This window comes from Hirundo rustica, chromosome 2, assembly GCF_015227805.2.
Source record: "Hirundo rustica isolate bHirRus1 chromosome 2, bHirRus1.pri.v3, whole genome shotgun sequence".
In the NCBI taxonomy this organism is placed as follows: domain Eukaryota; kingdom Metazoa; phylum Chordata; class Aves; order Passeriformes; family Hirundinidae; genus Hirundo; species Hirundo rustica.
The window spans coordinates 17017118-17025427 of record NC_053451.1 but is presented as its reverse complement, the minus strand read 5'-3'; positions in this window follow the sequence as shown (position 1 = coordinate 17025427).

Genomic DNA, 8310 nt, shown 5'->3' with positions numbered 1-8310 from the left:
TACCCTAAGGTTAGGCAGGGCCTCTAGCTAAATAAAAGACATTAGCAAAACTTGCATTGCAAAATGAAAGCGCTTACGTTTTATTTGCAAGAATTGCTCTTCAGTGATTCTTCTGGGGAGCTAGAAGAAGTAAAATATTAACTTGACTGAAAGGGGAGGGAGGCAACCTCATAATAGCTAGTGTGTTTGAAGCACTGCATTTGATAAAGCAGTTCAAACAGCAGCCCTGAGCTGGTGACAGAGTAGCACAACTGCAAATATTGCTCTGTGCGAGGTGTTTGGAAATATGCCTGGGTATATGTCTTGGTTTGGAAGACAGGTATCTGCTAGGGAGGGGCAAGGCTTCTCTAGGAATGGGGAATTACAATCCCCTCCCTCCAAGTTATAATTTAGAAAATTAAAGGAGCTTTTCAGTCAGAGCTATGGGGAAAGGAATAACAGTTCTTTACTAGTAAGTATAACAAGGCAAACAAACAACAACAGCTACAGCATTAATAATAAACAGAACCAGGAACCTCAAAGGGCTTTGTTTCACAAAGCCCGGGGCAGTCTGATCTCTTGGGACCCCGAGAGCACAAAGCTGGAAGGATGGAAAACTCCTGGGCTGGTGGATGGAATGGCAGGATGTCCCCAGCAGGCAGGGGGGTGTCCCGGCAGACAGGGGGGTGTGGGGGAAAAAACAAACAAACAAACAAACAAACAAACAAACAAACAAACACACACACACACACACAAAGCAGTGCTAAAGAAGGCCCTCCAGGCAGGCAAAGCAAAGGAGCTCAGAATTCCTGGGCACACGAGCAGATGATGGTAGATCTCCCAGGACCAGACTTTCTGTTGACAGTGGAACTCTCCCGCAGCAAGCAACAGCCTGGCCGTCCTCTCTGCTGCCCAGAGCAAACAGGACCCCCAGCTCCCCAGCCCTGTCCTTTTCCCTCTCCCAAAACTCATGTGATTTCCCCCTCCCGACTTTGCCACGTTTTTTGTGTTGGTCAAGCACTCTCTGAGCACCATACCCTCTTAGCAAATTACAGGGAAAAATTCTTTAAGACAAAAAGGAACCAACCTAACCCCCAAGAGTATACAAATACACCTGGCTTTCTAAAACTGACCTCCACTTACATCCAAAATGCAAAACTAAGCAGTATGCTCCTTGCTTCTCCTCCTGCACCCATTTGCTCCATCCTTCCCTGTTTGACGCCTTCCAACTGGGATACCTCGCTGGAAACAGAGAGGAGTTGGCCCCTCACCTCAGGGCTGTGAATTATATTTCAAAATCAGAAGTATGAAATTTAGGTGGAGAGCCCCGGAACCCAAACAATAGGGTTCCATTTCTTGTTTGCTCTCCCCCCACTCAGAAAATTTTGCAAAAGTTGCCGGGAAAGGACCTATTTGCAACATGACGGGGTCAGGGTTCATCCTCTGCCTGTGTCCTCTGACTTCCTCAGCCTATTTTCTGGGGGTGGGGACACGGTCTTTGAAGCTCACAAGATTTTCCGTACATTCTTATGAGCATTCTTTGAATTATTTTGGTAGAAATTACTAAAAAGTCACAGAAAAACCAAAACTGCCATCACCAGTTTTCCTTAGCTCTTCTCATCTCCTGACAATCATTGGTTCTCCAGATATAAGTCTGTTTATGTTGATCAAACACTGCTCTTCTGAAGACATCACCTGGATTTTATTTTAATCCATGTGCATTATTTTAGGCTTGGAATTCTTGAGTTCCATAAAAACAGAGAGCAGGCCATTAAAAAAATGTGATCATTAGATTGAATTAAGCTGAGCTTTTTCAGATACTGTTAGAGTTTCAAACAGAAAAATCCAACATACTGTCAACTAACTTCCAGATCCAAGATATCTGTGATTAATTGGCTACATGGCCATCATAGTTGAGCAAATATTATAGTGTGTGTGTATGTATATGTGTGTATATATATATATATATATATAAATATAATAATGAGGCTTCATCCAAAGGAACAAAAATGGTATTTAGGTAGATAAAGCCCTGGAATAGCCTTACAGTGAAAATATAAAGTTTAACTACTGATGGAATGAATTAGAATTAGGTAACCAAGAACTTCTCTGGAAAACAGATGAGAAGTGCTGAGAGAAGCTGTGCTGTTGTGGGTTGAATTTAAAGTCAGCATGCTTGTAAGAAGCTGTTGGAGTACAAAATGTGTTTGCATTACCAGATAAAAGCAGAAAACAAACTTCCATGAAAATGAGTTCTGGAAAGGAACTCCATATCAATGTCAGAGCAGACATACCAGAGATAGAGTCCTCTCCCTCCCCTGCAAGGTGTGAGACAGAAACAAGCCTATACTAGGGAGAAAGCCTGTTGCTGTTAGCTAATTAAAAAAAAAAAAAAAAAAAAAAAAAAAAAAAAAAAAAAAAAAAAAAAAAAGGCGTTCAAAAGAGCATCGAGAAAAAATAAATCAAGAAGTCTGTAAGAGATTGGAAAGCAGAGTAATTAAAAACAAGTAGTTAATTTCAACAGACTCTTATAATCAGGGAAATGCTGCCCATTAAAGTTAATTGGCTATTAATAAATTAAGACAGTTGTGTTGCTACCAATAAATCCTTTTTTTCCTTTTAATAAAGCATTGATGTGGGCATTAAGTTAATTTTTCTATAGAAATAACCATCTGACAGAAGGTTAGAGCAGTTATAACGTAAAACAGTGAAATGGTTCAATCTAAAAAAGGAAATGATAAACAAAAATTATAGCAGAAAAGTTCAGCCCTGAGAGTGTTAGTAAACACTCAGACCAATGATGGATGGTTAAACAGTGCACAGGGTTTCCAGAAATGATTAGGCAGAAGGAAGGCTGAAACTAGAGCTGACTTCACAGGGTGCATTGCCCAATTTTAAATAAAATTAGTAATAAGAACAAGGAAGGAATCACCTGGAGTAGCAACTGAATAAAATAGCAATCCAGATCAACTGTCCAGAGTGAATGGGCAAAGTGGGCACAGCAAAGGATGCCCGCCTGCCTCACTCCTTCCCTTGCTTCCTTCCTCCCTTCCTTGGGGATCTGTTCCTGCTTGGAGTTTCCAGGAGTTCTTGCAGCACCAGAGATGAATCAGGAGATGTGTCCTGGAGTTTTTGGTCCTACAGACTGGCTCTGGAGAGGAGGATTGGTAGGAAATCACTGCATGCTTTTCTCCTCCTGTTTGCTGCACATGAATGAAATGGTCCCGAACAGTTGTCCAAGGAAGTTCCAAAAGACCCACTTATACTGTCACAAAGTTTACAGTGCACATCTTTCCAGATCTTCATTACTCTGCTAAGTCTGCTCTTAAGCTGAAACATCATCAAAACCTTCTGGAGGTCAAAGAATGCAGTTGAGCAAACTTATTTGTAGGGTACGTTTCCTGCATTTCTTAGCTCTGATCACCAAGCAATAGCATTCTTTCAAGCATGTCAGGAAAACAGTGTCCTGCCCTGATCAGTTGTCTTTCTCCAGGATTTCCCTCATTGGAAGAAGCTGCAAGTTGAACCCTGAAAAAGCTCAAGTTCTTCTTAAATATAATTGTCCATACAGTATAGACAACTGTCAGTTTGTGACTCATACTTCTTCATTGCAGCAACACAGTAGAAATTTATTTTAATTGTTGCTTCTTCTTTTTTTTTTTCACTTTTTGTTTCTTTTTTCTTCTTTTTTTTCCTTCCTTTTTTTTACAGGAATGTTTGCATTGTACTTTCAGTCTCATTTTCCACTTGGATCTCCTTTTATTATTGCGTGCACTAGAGCTCTCCGGAGATGCAGGAGCACTTGCCCTGCAAGTTTGAAATCTTTTTGGCTTCTTTGCTACCTCATAGTGCCTCTGGAGCCCTGGTGACAAAGGACCACATTTTCTGTTCTCTACAAACTTTGATGCCTTTTGCCAGTTGCATGAAGAGCAACAGGCAGAATCAGCAGATCAAGCTGTGGAGCAGCCCCTTTGCTCTGCTTTGCCCTGCAAAAGTTGGAGGCGACTCCATAAGGAGCAGAAGTAACGCAAACCTGCTGTGCTGTGCGTGCCCTACAGTGGGGATTTACATGAGACCCCCAACTTCAAGAGAACAATGCAGCTTCACAGACTTAGCATAAGTATTTGAAATTCCTTGTCCTGTGTTGTGTTTGTTCCTGTGCCATATCCACCTTTGTGTGCTTGGCAGAATAGTTTGTTGATAAGCAGTTGGTTTCTGGGATGTTTTTTTCAAGCAAAGCCAGGAGAGTATGGTGCTGATGCTACTCAGAACCTGAGTTTTAGGTACTTTTTACAGCCACATTACAGGACTCAGAATACCAGGAGTCTCGACAGCAGTCCAAGAAGGCACTTGAGTGAAAAGAGCCAAGTTTTAAGTGAATCATAGAACTGTGGATTTAGAAGGTTAAAAGAGACCTTAAAGATCATCTTGTTCCAGGGCCCCTTCCATGGGCAGGGACAGCTTCCACTAGGCCAGGTTTCTTCAAGTCCTGTCCAGCCTGGCCTTGAATATTTCCAAGGATGGTGCAGTGGCAGCTTCTCTGGGCAATCTGTGCCAGGGCCTCACCACCCTCCCAGCCAAAGAGGGGCATGGAGATCAGCTGGTGTGTGACTAGACCCCTACATCCCTAAACAGTCAATGCAGAAGTAAAAGAACTCTGTGCCAGGCACTTAAAATTTGAACAAACATTTACTGCCTGCTCTTGACCCCATTCCCAGGGCAGCATCAGCCCCAGATAAAATGTGATCTGAGTTGCTCACCTCTCACTGGGGCATTTTCTGTGTTGTCCAAGTTCTTTTCAGGTGTCAGAGATCTTTATACAGCCTTAATTTTCAAAGGTGAAGTCTGGCATGATGCAACATGTCAATTTTTGTTTATTTCAGAAAAATAAGATACTCAGAAAGCCCTATTATCCAGTCCTTGAGAATGAAGTCCCAAGACACTCTGAACGCTGTTTACGCAAATACAATTTAGTTTTGAAAACTCTACTTAAACTTCACAGTGAACAATCTAAGCCCAGTGCAGACTACTCCTCTCCTTCTAGCTTCATCCTTTAGCTGGCACTGACTCTTTTAACTAAAAGTATTTAGAAAAGTGTTTAATAAATATTTGAATAGGGCTGGAAATACTAATTCATTTGTTTGTTTTTAAATAAAACTCTACAATTACACATCAGTAAGGCTGAGACTAGCTGAAGATGATGTGCTTCATAAATCCTCTGCTTGCAGCAGAGGGATGTTAAGGAAATCCTTCTCTTGAAACAGGAAAGTGCATCACCAGACAAAAACCTCCAAATGCTGAAATAGTAGTTTTGTTTGTTCAGTTGTACATGTCATGATAGGTCTGAGCTCACTGCTATCTGACATCTTATAAAGGCACTCAAGTTTCCTTATCTTTTGCAGGAACATTTTTCATATATTTTATATTTTGTATTTTATATTTTGAATGTCTTTTCATACTCTTGACTAGGTTTAAAAAAAAAAAAAAAAAAAAAAAAAAGGAAAGTAAAGAAAGGGGGAAGGGAAGGGAAGGGAAGGGAAGGGAAGGGAAGGAAGGGAAGGGAAGGGAAGGGAAGGGAAGGGAAGGGAAGGGAAGGGAAGGGAAGGGAAGGGAAGGGAAGGGAAGGGAAGGGAAGGGAAGGGAAGGGAAGGGAAGGGAAGGGAAGGGAAGGGAAGGGAAGGGAAGGGAAGGGAAGGGAAGGGAAGGGAAGGGAAGGGAAGGGAAGGGAAGGAAGGGAAGGGAAGGGAAGGGAAGGGAAGGGAAGGGAAGGGAAGGGAAGGGAAGGGAAGGGAAGGGAAGGGAAGGGAAGGGAAGGGAAGGGAAGGGAAGGGAAGGGAATGAGGCTCTTCTTTCATAGGTCTAGATACTGGATTATTTTGTGTTTGAACTTGATATATTCTTTCTTCCCAATTTACAAAGACCAAAGGAATGGCATTGACAGCATGGGAGAATCAAATTGTAAGATGAAATTACAAGTGAAATTGTCTGTGGCCACGTATGCCTGTGTGAAGCGTGCATTTGTGAGGAGAGAGATCTGTGCACTGAATTGTTGCCAATACATCAAAGTTCTTGGCTTACAGAGTAAATTAAATTCAGCTGGGAAATATTTAGTTCTATGTCTTTACTTACCACATGCAAACTGAAAATTTCATTTGCTTATCACACATCCAGATTCGAGTAGCAATTCATGTGGAGAGCAGAGGACCCAACTTTAACTCAAGCATTCATCCTCTGCCCCGTTCCTACATCAAAAGCAGAAGATACTTTCTCCAACAAAAGGGTACCACAACCACAACTGTGGGAAACATTTTATTTCTCTATCTCATCTTTGAAGCAGTTGAGATCTCCTCTTGCTGGAAGAACAGGGAGGGGTATATGAAGAGAGAGAAAAGGAGGAATGGGGCCTATCTGACAGACACCCATGGCATTTTTGTCCTAGTCCAATATTTCTGCTACATTCCCCTCCCCGCACCCCGCCCCAAAAAAAGAAGAGGGAAAAAAAAAAAAAAAAAGAGGAGCATTTCTAAAATGTTTAGTAGGATTATGTTGTTAGTCTGCCAGTTAAGAGCTATTTCCAAATGCATTTTATAGTGCTTTGTAAATACTTGACCTTTCTTCTGTGTTTGCTTGCTTTTTTTTCCTTTTAAACTCATACAGTTTCATAAAATGACCCTACAGAGTCACTTCATATGGGTCGGCGTGGCTGCAGTTGTGTGAGTGGGAACAAATGTGCTTACCAGGAATGACAAAGAGAATGTTTTGTTCACCACTTCTGCATTACAAGCATCTGGCCTGTGTGGCAGCTGCAGCTGGATCTAGACCAGCTCATGGTGCTGTAGCAAGATGGTTTTGTATGCACCTCCCCACATGAAGGTCCTCCCTGCTGATAGATGCTGTGAAGATCTTTTTAGCCCCCTGACAGACAGCTCAGTGGAGAGGCCCTGTCGCAGCGCAGTGCTTGAAAACTCCAAGCATGTAATTAAATTCCAATGAATCCCAAAACAGTCAAGGTTCAAGCTGAGGCACTGGTTTCTCTGGCCTCAATCCAGAAAAACACTTCAGTGCGTGAATAAACCTACTTTGAATAGTCCTATTGGCAAATCAGTGGGAACTACTCATTGCTTCAAGTTAGGTATGCGTTCAAGAGATTTGTTTGATGTGGCCACAGTGCCCCATGGTAAGTGCTGTTTGAACCAGAGCCTAAATTCGGTTTACCATGTGGTGCATTTTTGGCGTTGCTGATTTCTTACCAGGCAGTCTTGCTCATTTAGACTTGGACACCTTCATTTCCAAAGCAATGTTAAGCACTTTTTAATGCCACTTTCTCATTATAAACATTCAGTGATGATTTCCTTTTGGACAGTAATGTAGATGGTAGATTACTCTGGCAATCAAACTGTGAGCTGAAATTTCCTTGAACAGAATTTACAGGATTAGAAAAACATCATAAACATATGAAAACACTGCACATACAGTCAAACTCAGGAGATACAAAGGTCTCAAAAACTGCCTGTAAAAATGGTGTCTTTGGTAAAATCCTCCTTATCTTTTGCCGTCATGTCTCACCTTTAACGACAGTGTAACTAGAATTTTGCCTCTTAGCATGTTTCAGCCAAATGACAAAACATAAATCTCTTTTTATTAGTTGAAGGTGAATTCTGAAGCAGCTAAAGTAGAAAACCAAACTTAGTAGCACACTTTTTCTGTTCTTTTTCCTTTCAGCATGTTCTAGGAACCCAAATTTTCCAGAAACAAGTTTGTTCAAATAGACTGTGGGATGTGCAAGAATGACTAAATTCATTACTGGTAAAGCAGTCCTAATACTCCAGCACAACCACGTCGGGTCGTTGAAACTCAAACTGTGGTTGGAACCTTGCCCATGCATTAGGACACTCTTCCGAAGCCTGACACTTCCCTTATTCAACTTACTTAACCTAAATACAAAGGGAAAAATAGGAAGAGAACACTTGTGCTTTCTTTTAGAAATGGGTCACTCATTAATACCAGGGGGTATGAGATTTAAAGCATATTAAAAATTACCAGCAAAAAAGAGGCACGTTAGTCAGTTGTTCTGTACTGCGTTATTTAAAGCATATTTGACTCTTAGTTATTGTACCATTAAATAAGCACCACAAAGTGCCTGCAGTCAGTCAGTACCCTCTAAAGCCATATTTCTAGGCACATAAACCTAGCTGAACTCCAAAAGTAGATTGAAAAAACAGATTTTGTTATACAATTGATAGAATCATAGAATCATAGAATGGTTTGGGTTGGATGGGACCTTAAAGATCATCAAGTTCCACTCCTCCTGGCAGGGGAAGGGATGCCTTC